This window comes from Oncorhynchus mykiss, chromosome 1 (assembly GCF_057628025.1).
Source record: "Oncorhynchus mykiss isolate SJ-2025 chromosome 1, ASM5762802v1, whole genome shotgun sequence".
Classification (NCBI taxonomy): Eukaryota; Metazoa; Chordata; class Actinopteri; order Salmoniformes; family Salmonidae; genus Oncorhynchus; species Oncorhynchus mykiss.
Window position 1 is genome coordinate 62,445,681 of NC_143022.1, and position 13,869 is coordinate 62,459,549.

The following is a 13,869-nucleotide window of genomic DNA, read 5'->3' on the forward strand; positions in this document are numbered from 1 at the left end:
CAGCTCTGGCTGCTCCATGCTGACTGGCTGCTCTGGCTGCTCCATGCTGACTGGCTGCTCCATGCTGACTGGCGGTTCTGGCTGCTCCATGCTGACTGGCGGCTCTGGCTGCTCCTTGCAGACTGGCAGCTCTGGTGGCTCCTTGCAGACTGGCAGCTCTGGCGGCTCCTTGCAGACTGGCAGCTCTGGCGGCATCCTGCAGACTGGCAGCTCTGGCAGCTCCTTGTAGACTGGCAGCTCCTTGCAGACTGGCAGCTCCTTGCAGACTGGCAGCTCCTTGCAGACTGGCAGCTCTGGCGGCATGCTGCAGACTGGCAGCTCTGGCAGCTCCTTGTAGACTGGCAGCTCCTTGCAGACTGGCAGCTCCTTGCAGACTGGCAGCTCCTTGCAGACTGGCAGCTCTATGCAGACTGGCAGCTCTGAACAGGCGGGAGACTCCGGCAGCGCTGTAGAGGAGGAAGGCTCTGGCAGCGCTAGACAGGCGGGAGACTCCGGCAGCGCTGGAGAGGAGGAAGGCTCTGGCAGCGCTGGACAGGCGAGGCGCACTGTAGGCCTGATGCATGGTGCTGGCACTGGTGGTACTGGGCCGAGAACACGCACAGGAAGCCTAACCCTAACCCAATACCTGACAAAAACCCCAAGACAAAACACACCACACACACAAAACCCATGTCACGCCCTGGTCTTAGTATTTTGTGTTTTCTTTATTAATTTGGTGAGGCCAGGGTGTGACATGGGTTTTGTGTGTGTGGTGTGTTTTGTCTTTTTTTTTTTGTATTGGGTTTGTATTATTGTAGGGGTTTCTAGCATAGTCTATGGCTGTCTGGAGTGGTTCTCAATCAGAGGCAGGTGTTTATCGTTGTCTCTGATTGGGAACCATATTTAGGCAGCCATATTCTTTGAGTGTTTCGTGGGTGATTGTTCCTGTCTCTGTGTTTGCACCAGATAGGACTGTTTAGGTTTTCACTTTTCTTGTTTTGTTTAGTTTAGTCATGTATAGTTTTTCTTCATTAAAAAAACATGGATAACAACCACGCTGCATTTTGGTCTGATCCTTGCTACACCTTCTTGTCAGAGGAGGAAATAGAAGAAAATCGTTACACCGTCACACGGTTGGGCAAAGAAAGTTTGTAGTCAACAAAGTATGCAGGAGTCATGAGGCAAATAGCAAAATGCACAATATTTTGTTTTAATGTATAAATCGACTTGGGGCTAGCCATTGTAAGTTCAGAGTCACTTGCCCCAGCAGTGCGTGTGTGCTGGAGGCGAGCGACAGCTCGGGAGAGAGGGGTGAGTGTGTTGGAGGTACCTGTACCAGACAGGGGGAGACAGGACAGGACAGGGCAAGACGGTGAACAGATCGCTAGGTGGAATGCAGTGCAGCAGGTTTGTGTCACACCCACTTGGAAGAAGCTTTCATTTCTGGAGGCAGATCTCTTGTAGAAAATGCCAGTGAATGGTCTTTGAACAGCAGGAGGGGGCTTCAGAGGATGCTTGTTGGGCCAAAAGCCATTTTACTTCACACCTTAGTGGTAATTTAGTTTGTATCTGATCTGTCGTTTCAAGCCTGGGAGCTCAGTTCCAGGTTGGAATGGTGTCTTCAGGTCTCCGCTGTTTGCTAGAGCACCCTATGTATAGCTTGGAAAAAGGATCCCTTGGAAACGGTTATCTCTCCTGTTAATTTTGGTCAAAATTAGGTTGTAGGTTTGGAGTTCTGATCTGGAGCGAAGGCCATGCTGTGGAGAGTAGCATCCTGCATATGTACCTTCCGAAAAATCCAAGTTTATCTAACTCCAAATCTATCCTTTTGTAAAAAACATGTTGAAAGATGTGAGAGCAGGCGCAGTGGTTAACTGCACTGTACTGCAGCGCCAGCTGTGCCATCAGAGCGACGCACAATTGGCCTAGCGTCGTCCGGGTTAGGGAGGGATTGGTCGGTAGGGATCTCCTTGTCTCATCGCGCACCAGCGACTCCTGTGGCAGGCCCGGGCGCAGTGCGCGCTAGCCAAGGTTGCCAGGTGCACGATGTAGTCTCCGACACATTGGTGCGGCTGGCTTCCGGGTTGGATGCGCGCTGTGTTAAGAAGCAGTACGGCTGGTTGGGTTGTGTATCGGAGGACGCATGACATTCAGCCTTTGTCTCTCCCGAGCCCGTACGGGAGTTGTAGCAATGAGACAAGATAGTAGCTACTACAACAATTGGATACCATGAAATTGGGGAGAAAAAGGGGTAAAATTAAAAAAATATAAAAAATAAAAATAAAAAAAAGATGTGAGAGCTCACATTAAGCTGTGTCTCTCTCTCTGAGGGGGGCGTGTTATCTACAATCACACCTGACAAGGTGAATGAAATCCGTGCCTCTCTGGAAGCCCCGCCTTCCACAGGTGATCAGCGTGAGGCTCGGATTCATTCCTTAATTTATTCCACTTTTTACCTTAGTTTGAACAGGAATGATTCCCTCTACAAAAATAAACAATTATTTTACGTTGCGCCAACCAAATGGTCCCTTAATGGCAGAGTGTGCTCACCCCCTCGACGTTGTGTACTGAAGTTTGTATGGTGCTCATAAGATTCCTAATCACGAACAGTTAGTTATTCTTCTAATTGCTTGGCCTGGCTTTAGCAATAAGTAAGATGGCTAATGTGACCGAAACGCCGAAGGTTAACAAGCTGGGTTCGAGTTCGAGACCGTGCCACCTGTTCGAGACCGTGCCGCCTGTCCAGTGCTGCCGGAGTCTTCCTCCTGCCCAGCGCTGTCAGAGTCTCCCGTCTGTCCTGAGCTGCCAGAGTCTCCCGTCTGTCCTGAGCTGCCAGAGTCTCTTGTTTTTCTATGTTGTATTTTGCGTTTAGCCTGGTATGGTTCTCAATCAGAGGCAGGTGTCGTTAGTTGTCTCTGATTGAGAATCATACTTAGGCAGCCTTTCCCCACCAGTGTTTCGTGGGTGATTATTTTCTGTTCTGTGTTCATATAATAAATACAATATGGACACTTACCACGCTGCAAATTGGTCCGATCTCTCTTTACAGGACCAACACTTTACAAGTTGCGTTTATATTTTTGTTCATTGTATATATACATTTTTGTAAATTTGTGAAAATTTAAAAAAAACTTTGTCATTATGGGGTATTGTGTGTAGTTTCATGAGGATTTGGATGAATCCATTTTAGAATAAGGCTGTAATGTAACAAAATGTGGATAAAGGGAAGTGGTCTGAATACTTTCCGAATGCACTGTATATACGGTACAAGTCAAAAGCTTGGACACACCTACTCATTCAAGGGTCTTTATTTTGACTATTTTCTACATTGTAGAATAATAGTGAAGAAATCAAAACTATGAAATAACACATATGGAATCATGTCGAAACCCAAAAAGTGTTGTACAAATTCTTCAAAGTAGCCACCCTTTCCTTGAAGACAGCTTTGCATTCTCTCAACCAGCTTCACTTGGAATGCCTTTCCAAGAGTCTTGAAGGAGTTCCCACATATGCTGAGCACTTCTTGGCTGCTTTTCCTTCACACTGCGGTCCAACTCAATGCAAACATCTCAATTGGGTTGAGGTCGGGGGATTGTGAAGGCCAGGTCATCTAATGCAGCACTCCATCACTCTCCTTCTTGGTCAAATAGCCTTACACAGCCTGGAGGTGTGTTGGGTCATTGTCCTGTTGAAAAGCAAATGATAGTCCCACTAAGCACAAACCAGATGGGATGGCATATCGCTGCAGAATGCAGTGTTACCAGCAAAGCACCATCACACCACCACCTCCATGCTTCACGGTGGGAACCACACATATGGAGATCATCCGTTCACCTACTCTGCGTCTCACAAAGACACGGTTGGATCCAACAATCTCCAATTTGGACTCATCAGACCAAAGGACAGATTTCCACTGGTTAAATGTCCATTGCTCGTGTTTCTTGGCCTAAGCAAGTCTCTTCTTATTATTTGAGTCCTTTTAGTAGTGGTTTCTTTGCAGCAATTCGGCCATAAAAACCTGATTCACTCAGTCTCCTCTGAACAGTTGATGTTGAGATGTCTGTCACTTGAACTCTGTGAAGCATTTATTTGGGCTGCAATTTCTGAGGGTGGTAACTCTAATGAACCTTTCCTCTGCAGCAGAGGTAACTCTGGATCTTCCTTTCCTGTGGCGGTCCTCATGAGAGCCAGTTTCATAATTGCACTTAATGGTTTTTGCGATAGCACTTGAAGAAACTTTCAAAGTTCTTGAAATTTTCCAGATTGACTGAACTTCATGTCTAAAAGTAAGGTTGGAATGTCTTTGCTTATTTGAGGTGTTCTTGCCATAATATGGACCTGGTCTTTTACCAAATGGGGCTATCATCTGTATACCAACCCTCCCTTGTCACAACACAACTGATTGGCTCAAATGCATTTAAGAAGGAAAGAAATTCCACAAATTGACCTTTAACCAGGCACAGCTGTTAATTTAAATGCATTCCAGGTGACTACCTCATGAAGCTGGTTGAGAGAAGGCCAAGAGTGTGCAAAGCTGTCATTAAGGCAAAGGGTGGCAACTTTGAAGAATCTCATATGAAATATATTTTGATTAGTTAAACACTTTTTGGGTTACTACATGATTCCAACTCTGTTATTTCATAGTTTTGATGTCTTCACTAGTATTTTACAATGTAGAATATAGTAAAAAATAAAGTATTCAGACCCCTTGTTCATATCTAATTTACATTTGCATTAAATGTGGGTTTTAAAACATGTTCCAAGGTCAAATAAATGCCCCCAATGCAAATCACTGTATATGCATTACATATTGGCTTAATCCTCAAGTCTCATATCCACTATGAATTGTCAATGAAGCAGTCCGCAACGTTAGGTTGGGGATACCACACTAGGCTGCGGTGCAATCTGTGTACCACATGCTTTCAATATTTTCAACTTGTGCGTCGCATGACTGTGTGTTGGTACAAACGGAAGTTCATAAACAGTCAAGCTAGTTATCTAGCTATCTAATTAAAAAGCTAACCACTTTGCTAGATAGTTTAGCAAAATAATTGCAGGCACCTAGCTTCCAATTTTCAGCTAAGTATTTCACTCAACTGACCAGGTAATCCAATTTCACTCAACTGACCAGGTAATTTATTGGCAATGTGTCTCCATGCAGCATTTTTAGCATGGAGGGCCTGGTAGCAAACGGTGCTTTGGTCAAACACAGCACGGAACCCAGAGACAATGAAAATAACCTTCTCCATGCTGCAAACCTTTCTGCAGCCTTGCAAAGCACATGTGCGTCAAGTACTGAAAATGCAGGCTAGACATCCGGCAAAAACAACATAAGGCAAAGTGCATGTGCTTCTGGTGGACATACGGCATTATAAAGACACTATGCGGTACAAATATTGCACTGTACAGGAAAAACAATTATTTGTGCCGGTGTCAAAGTGGGGTTGGGATTACTCACTAGGGTCTGTAGCATGTACAGTGCCTTTGGGATGTATTCAGACCATGTGACTTTTCCCACATTTTGTTACTTTACAGCCTTATTCTAAAATCCACATACAATATCTGTAATGACAAAGCGAAAACAGGTTTTTAGACATTTTTGCTAATTTATTACAAACAAAAAACAGATACCTTATTTACATAAGTATTCAGATGCTTTGCTATGAGACTTGAGAAGAGTACCAAAACAATTCTGCAGCATGAAGGTCCCCAAGAACACCTCCAATGGCCTCCAATCTTAAATGGAAGAAGTTTGGACCCACCAAGACTCTTCCTAGAGCTGCCCACCTGGCCAAACTGAGCAATCAGGGGAGAAGGGCCTTCGTCAGGGAGGTGACCAAGTACCCGATGGTCACTCTGACAGCTCTAGAGCTCTAGAGTTCCTCTGTAGAGATGGTTGTCCTTCTGGAAGGTTCTCCCATCTCTGCACCAATCAGGCCTTTATGATAGAGTGGTTAGATGAAAGCCAGTCCTCAGTAAATGGCACATGACAGCCCACTTGGAGTTTGCCAAAATGCACCTAAAGGACTCTCAGATGATGAAAACAAGATTCTCTGGTCTGATGAAACACATATTTAACTCTTTGACCTGAATTCTGAGTGTCATATCTGATCATATCTGGAGGAAACCTGGCATCCTCCATACGTTGAAGCGTGGTGGCAGCATCATGCTGTGGGGATGTTTTTCTGCAGCAGGGACTAGGAGACTAGTTGGGATCGAGGGAAAGATGAACGGAGTAAAGTACAGAGAGATCCTCTGCCAGACCACAAACTGCGGCGACGGTTCACCTTCCCAACAGGACAACAACCCTAAGCACACAGCCAAGCCAACGCAGGAGGGGCTTTGGGACAAGTCTCTGAATGTCCTTGAGTTGCCCAGCCAGAGCCCAGACTTGAACCCAATCGAACATCTCTGGAGAGACCTGAAAATAGCTGTGCAGCAAAGCTCCCCATCCAACCTGACAGAGCTTGAGAGGATTTGCAGAGAAGAATGGGAAAAACTCCCCAAATACAGGTGTGCCAAGCTTGTAGCGTCATACCCAAGAAGACTCGTGCTGTGGGGGAGATCTTCGTGGGCTACACTCAGCCATGCTGCTGCTCCAGTTTCAACTGTTCTGCCTGCTGCTATGGAACCCTGACCTGTTCACCGGATGTGCTACCTTGTCCTGGACCTGCTGTTTTCGACTCTCTCTCTCTACCACACCTGCTGTCTCTAACTCAGAATGCTCGGCTATGAAAAGCCAACTGACATTTACTCCTGAGGTGCTGACCTGTTGCACCCTCTACAACCACTGTGATTATAATTTGACCCTGCTGTTCATCTATGAACGTTTGAAAATCTTGGTCATGTACTGATTTAATCTCAACCCGGCACAACCAGAAGGGGACTAGCCACCCCTTGTTCCTCTCTATGTTTCTTCCTAGGTTCCTGCCTTTCTAGAGTTATTCATAGCCACTGTGCTTCTACATCTGCACTGCTTGCTGTTTTAGGCTGGGTTTCTGTATAGCACTTTGTGACATTGGCTGATGTAAAAAGGGCTATAAATAAACAGTGCCATGAAAAAGTATTTGCCCCATTTTCTAATTTTCTCAAATGTATCATATTTTATTTTTGATACTGAATATTATCATATCTACAACCAAAATCAAACACGGCACTCATATATAAATATATATATACAGTGCCTTGCGAAAGTATTCGGCCCCCTTGAGCTTTGCGACCTTTTGCCACATTTCAGGCTTCAAACATAAAGATATTAAACTGTATTTTTTTGTGAAGAATCAACAACAAGTGGGACACAATCATGAAGTGGAACGACATTTATTGGATATTTCAAACTTTTTTAACAAATCAAAAACTGAAAAATTGGGTGTGCAAAATTATTCAGCCCCCTTAAGTTAATACTTTGTAGCGCCACCTTTTGCTGCGATTACAGCTGTAAGTCGCTTGGGGTATGTCTCTATCAGTTTTGCACATCGAGAGACTGAATTTTTTTCCCATTCCTCCTTGCAAAACAGCTCAAGCTCAGTGAGGTTGGATGGAGAGCATTTGTGAACAGCAGTTTTCAGTTCTTTCCACAGATTCTCGATTGGATTCAGGTCTGGACTTTGACTTGGCCATTCTAACACCTGGATATGTTTATTTTTGAACCATCCCATTGTAGATTTTGCTTTATGTTTTGGATCATTGTCTTGTTGGAAGACAAATCTCCGTCCCAGTCTCAGGTCTTTTGCAGACTCCATCAGGTTTTCTTCCAGAATGGTCCTGTATTTGGCTCCATCCATCTTCCCATCAAGTTTAACCATCTTCCCTGTCCCTGCTGAAGAAAAGCAGGCCCAAACCATGATGCTGCCACCACCATGTTTGACAGTGGGCACGGTGTGTTCAGGGTGATGAGCTGTGTTGCTTTTACGCCAAACATAACGTCTTGCATTGTTGCCAAAAAGTTCAATTTTGGTTTCATCTGACCAGAGTACCTTCTTCCACATGTTTGGTGTGTCTCCCAGGTGGCTTGTGGCAAACTTTAAACAACACTTTTTATGGATATCTTTAAGAAATGGCTTTCTTCTTGCCACTCTTCCATAAAGGCCAGATTTGTGCAATATACGACTGATTGTTGTCCTATGGACAGAGTCTCCCACCTCAGCTGTAGATCTCTGCAGGTCATCCAGAGTGATCATGGGCCTCTTGGCTGCATCTCTGATCAGTCTTCTCCTTGTATGAGCTGAAAGTTTAGAGGGACGGCCAGGTCTTGGTAGATTTGTAGTGGTCTGATACTCCTTCCATTTCAATATTATCGCTTGCACAGTGCTCCTTGGGATGTTTAAAGCTTGGGAAATCTTTTTGCATCCAAATCCGGCTTTAAACTTCTTCACAACAGTATCTCGGACCTGCCTGGTGTGTTCCTTGTTCTTCATGATGCTCTCTGCGCTTTTAACGGACCTCTGAGACTATCACAGTGCAGGTGCATTTATACGGAGACTTGATTACACACAGGTGGATTGTATTTATCATCATTAGTCATTTAGGTCAACATTGGATCATTCAGAGATCCTCACTGAACTTCTGGAGAGAGTTTGCTGCACTGAAAGTAAAGGGGCTGAATAATTTTGCACGCCCAATTTTTCAGTTTTTGATTTGTTAAAAAAGTTTGAAATATCCAATAAATGTCGTTCCACTTCATGATTGTGTCCCACTTGTTGTTGATTCTTCACAAAACAATACAGTTTTATATCTTTATGTTTGAAGCCTGAAATATGGCAAAAGGTCGCAAAGTTCAAGGGGGCCGAATACTTTCGCAAGGCACTGTATATATGTAGTTGAAGTCGGAAGTTTAGTTTTTCAACCACTCCACAAATTTCTTGTTAACAAACTGTAGTTTTGGCAAGTCGGTTAAGACATCTACTTTGTGCATGACACAATTCATTTTTCCAACAATTGTTTACAGACAGATTATTTAACTTATAATTCACTGTATCACAATCCAATGGGTCAGAAGTTTACATACACTAAGTTTGCCTTTAAACAGCTTGGAAAATTACAGAAAATGATGTCATGGCTTTAGAAGCTTCACATCATTTGAGTCAATTGGAGGTGTACCTGTGGATGTATTTCAAGGCCTACCTTCAAACTCAGTGCCTCTTTGCTTGACATCATGGGAAAATCAAAAGAAATCAGCCGAGACCTCAACAAGAACAAAAAATTGTAGACCTTCAGAAGTCTGGTTCATCCTTGGGAGCAATTTCCAAATGCCTGAAGGTACCACATTCTGTACAAACAATAGTACACAAGTATAAACACCATGGGACCACGCAGCCGTCATACCGCTCAGGAAAGAGGAGCGTTCTGTCTCCTAGAGATGAACGTACTTTGGTGCGAAAAGTGCAAATCAATCCCAGAACAACAGCAAAAGATCTTGTGATGATGCTGGAGGAAACAAGTACAAAAGTATCGTTATCCACAGTAAAATAAGTCCTATATCGACATAACCTGACAGGCTGCACAGAAAGAATGAAGCCACTGCTCCAAAACCGCCATAAAAAGCCAGGCTACGGTTTGCAACTGCACATGGGGACAAATATCTACTTTTTGGAGAAATGTCCTCTGGTCTGATGACACAAAATAGAACTGTTTGGCCTTAATGACCATCGTTATGTTAGGAGGAAAAAGGGGGAGGCTTGCAAGCCGAAGAACACCATCCCAACCGTGAAGCACGGGGGTGGCAGCATCATGTGTTGGGGGTGCTTTGCTGCAGGAGGGAGTGGTGCACTTCAGAAAATAGATGGCATCATGAGGAAAGAAAATGATGTGGCTATATTGAAGCAACATCTCAAGACATCAGTCAGGAAGTTAAAGCTTGGTCAAAAATTGGTCTTCCAAATGGACAATGACACCTAGCATACTTCCAAAGTTGTGGCAAAATGGCTTAAAGACAACGAAGTCAAGATATTGGAGGCCATCACAAAGCCCTGACCTCAATCGTATAGAAAATATCTGGGCAGAACTGAAAAAGTTTGTGCGAGCAAGGAGGCCGACAAACCTGATTCAGTTACACCAGCTCTGTCAGGAGGATTGGGCCAAAATCCACCCAACTTATTGTCAGAAGCTTGTGGAAGGCTACCTGAAACATTTGGCACAAGTTAAACCATTTAAAGACAATGCTGCCACATACTAATTGAGTGTATGTAAACTTCTGACCGAACGGGAATGTGATGAAAGAAAGAAAAGCTGAAATAAATCCTTCTCTACTATTATTCTGACATTTCACATTCTTAAAATAAGTGGGGATCCTAACTGACCTAAGACAGGAAACTATATGACAGACAAAATGAGAAGAAGAAAAAAATCCAGAAAATCACATTGTAGGATTTTTAATGAATTTATTTGCAAATTATGGTGGAAAATAAGTATTTGGTCAATAACAAAAGTTTCTCAATACTTTGTTATATACCCTTTGTTGGCAATGACAGAGGTCAAACGTTTTCTGTAAGTCTTCACAAGGTTTTCACACACTGTTGCTGGTATTTTGGCCCATTCCTCCATGCAGATCTCCTCTAGAGCAGTTATGTTTTGGGGCTGTTGTTGGGCAAAACGGACTTTCAACTCCCTCCAAAGATTTTCTATGGGGTTGAGATCTGGAGACTGGCTAGGCCACTCCAAGACCTTGAAATGCTTCTTACGAAGCCACTCCTTCGTTGCCCGGGCGGTGTGTTTGGGATCATTGTCATGCTGAAAGACCCAGCCACGTTTCATCTTCAATGCCCTTGCTGATGGAAAGAGGTTTTCACTCAAAATCTCATGATACATGGCCCCATTAATTCTTTCCTTTACACGGATCAGTCGTCCTGGTCCCTTTGCAGAAAAACAGCCCCAAAGCATGATGTTTCCACCCCCATGCTTCACAGTAGGTATGGTGTTCTTTGGATGCAACTCAGCATTCTTTGTCCTCCAAACACGACGAGTTGAGTTTTTACCAAAAAGTTATATTTTGGTTTCATCTGACCATATGACATTCTCCCAATCTTCTTCTGGATCATCCAAATGCTCTCTAGCAAACTTCAGACGGGCCTGGACATGTACTGGCACTGCAGGATTTGAGTCCCTGGCGGCGTAGTGTGTTGCTGATGGTAGGCTTTGTTACTTTGGTCCCAGCTCTCTGCAGGTCATTCACTTGGTCCCCTCGTGTGGTTCTGGGATTTTTGTTCACCGTTCTTGTGATCATTATGACCCCACGGGGTGAGATCTTGCGTGGAGCCCCAGATCGAGGGAGATTATCAGTGGTCTTGTATGTCTTCCATTTCCTAATAATTGCTCCCACAGTTGATTTCTCCAAACCAAGCTGCTTACCTATTGCAGATTCAGTCTTCCCAGCCTGGTGCAGGTCTCCAATTTTGTTTCTGGTGTCCTTTGATAGCTCTTTGGTCTTGGCCATATTGGAGTTTGGAGTGTGACTGTTTGAGGTTGTGGACAGGTGTCTTTTATACTGATAACAAGTTCAAACAGGTGCCATTAATACAGGTAACGAGTTGAGGACAGAGGAGCCTCTTAAAGAAGAAGTTACAGGTCTGTGAGAGCCAGAAATCTTGCTTGTTTGTAGGTGACCAAATACTTATTTTCCACCATAATTTGCAAATAAATTCATTCAAAATCCTACAATGTGATTTTCTGGATTTTTTTTATTCTCATTTTGTCTGTTATAGTTGAAGTTTACCTATGATGAAAATTACAGGCCTTTCTCATCTTTTTAAGTGGGAGAACTTGCACAATTGGTGGCTGACTAAATACTTTTTTGCCCCACTGTATGTACAGTATATATATATAATCACACACACTGCTGAGTTCCAAACTGCCTCTGAAAGCAACATCAGCACAAGACTGTTCGTCGGGAGCTTCATGAAATGGGTTTCCATGGCCGAGCAGCCACACACAAGCCTAAGATCACCATGCACAATGCCAAGAGTTGGCTGGAGTGGTGTAAAGCTTGCCGCCATTGGACTCTGGAGCAGTGGAAACGTGTTTTCTGGAGTGATTTTAATTTTTTTACCTTTATTTAACTAGGCAAGTCAGTTAAGAACAAATTCTTATTTTCAATGACGGCCTAGGAACAGTGGGTTAACTGCCTGTTCAGGGGCAGAACGACAGATTTGTACCTTGTCAGCTCGGGGGTTTGAATTGCGACCTTCCGGTTACTAGTCCAACGCTCTAACCACTAGGCTACCCTGCCCTACCCTGATGGTGAATAACGCTTCACCATCAGGCAGTCCGACAGACGATTTTGGGTTCGGCGGATGACAGGAGAACGCCCCAATGCATATTGCAACCTGTAATAATGAAATAATGGTCTGGGGCTGTTTTTCATGGTTCGGGCTAGGCCTCTTAGTTCCAGTGACGGGAAATCTTAACACTACAGCATACAAAGACATTCTAGACGATTCTGTGCCTCCAACTTTGTGGAAACAGTTTCAAGGCCCTTTCCTGTTTCAGCATGACAATGCCCCGTGCACAAACAGAAATGGTTTGTCGAGATCGGTGTGGAAGAACTTGACTGGCCTCCATAGAGCCCTGACATCAAATTCATCGAACACCTTTGGGATGAATTGAAACTCTGACTGCGAACCAGGACTTATTGCCCAACATCACTGCCCAACCTCACTAATGCTCTTGTGGCTGAATGGAAGCAAGTCCCCGCAGCAATGTTCCAACATCTAATGTAAAGCCTTCCCAGAAGAGTGGAGGCTGTTATACCAGCAAAGGGGGGACCAACTACATATTAATGCCCATGATTTTGGAATGAGATGTTCAACGAGCAGGTGTCTACATACTTTTTTTCATGTAGTGTGTATATACAATGCCATCGGAAAGTACTCAGACCCCTTTCCACATTTTGTTACGTTACAGCCTTATTATAAAATGGCTTAAATAGTTTTTTTCCTCCTCATTAATCTACACACAATAGCCACTCCTGCGTTGTCTTGGCTGTGTGCTTATGGTCGTTGTCCTGTTGGAAGGTGAACCGTCGTCTCCAGTCTGAGGTCCTGAACACTCTGAAGCAAGTGTTGATCAAGGAGCTCTCTGTACTTTGCTCCGTTCATCTTTCCCTCGATCCTGACTAGTGTCCCAGACCCTGCCGCTGAAAAACATCTCCACAGCATTATGCTGCCACCACCATGCATCACGGTAAGGATGGTGCCAGGGCTGTCTTGTGCCTTTTACTGAGGAATGGCTTCCGCCTGGCCACTCTAGGCCTGATTGGTGGAGTGCTGCAGAGATGGTTGTCCTTCTGGAAGGTTCTCCCATCTCCACAGAGGAACTCTAGAGCGCTGTCAGAGTGACCATCTGGTATTTGGTCACCTCCCTGACCAAGGGCCTTCTCCCCCGATTGCTCAGTTTGGCCATGCGGCCAATTCTAGGACGTGTCTTGGTGGTTCCAAATTTCTTCCATTGAAGAATGACAGAGGGCACTGTGTTCTTGGACCTTCATGCTGCAGAGTTTTTTGGTACCCTTTCCATGTCTCATAGTAAAGGGTCTGAATACTTATGTAAATAAGGTATTTCTGTTTTTATTTATAATAAATGTGCAACATTTTCTGAACATATTTTCGCTTTGTCATTATGGGATAGTGTGTAGATTGATGAGGAACATTTTTATTTAATACATTTTAGAATAAGGCTGTAATGTAAAAAAATATGGAAAAAGTTCTGAATATTACCTGGCACTGTATATTCTACAGACCCTAGTAAGTAATCCCAACCCCTTTTACACAGGCACAAATATTGTTTTTCCTGTACACTGCTATATTTGTACCACAGTGTCTTTATAACTCATCTTCTGCACACCTATCTCTCCAGTGTTAAATTGCTATATTGTAATTATTTCACCACTATGGCCTA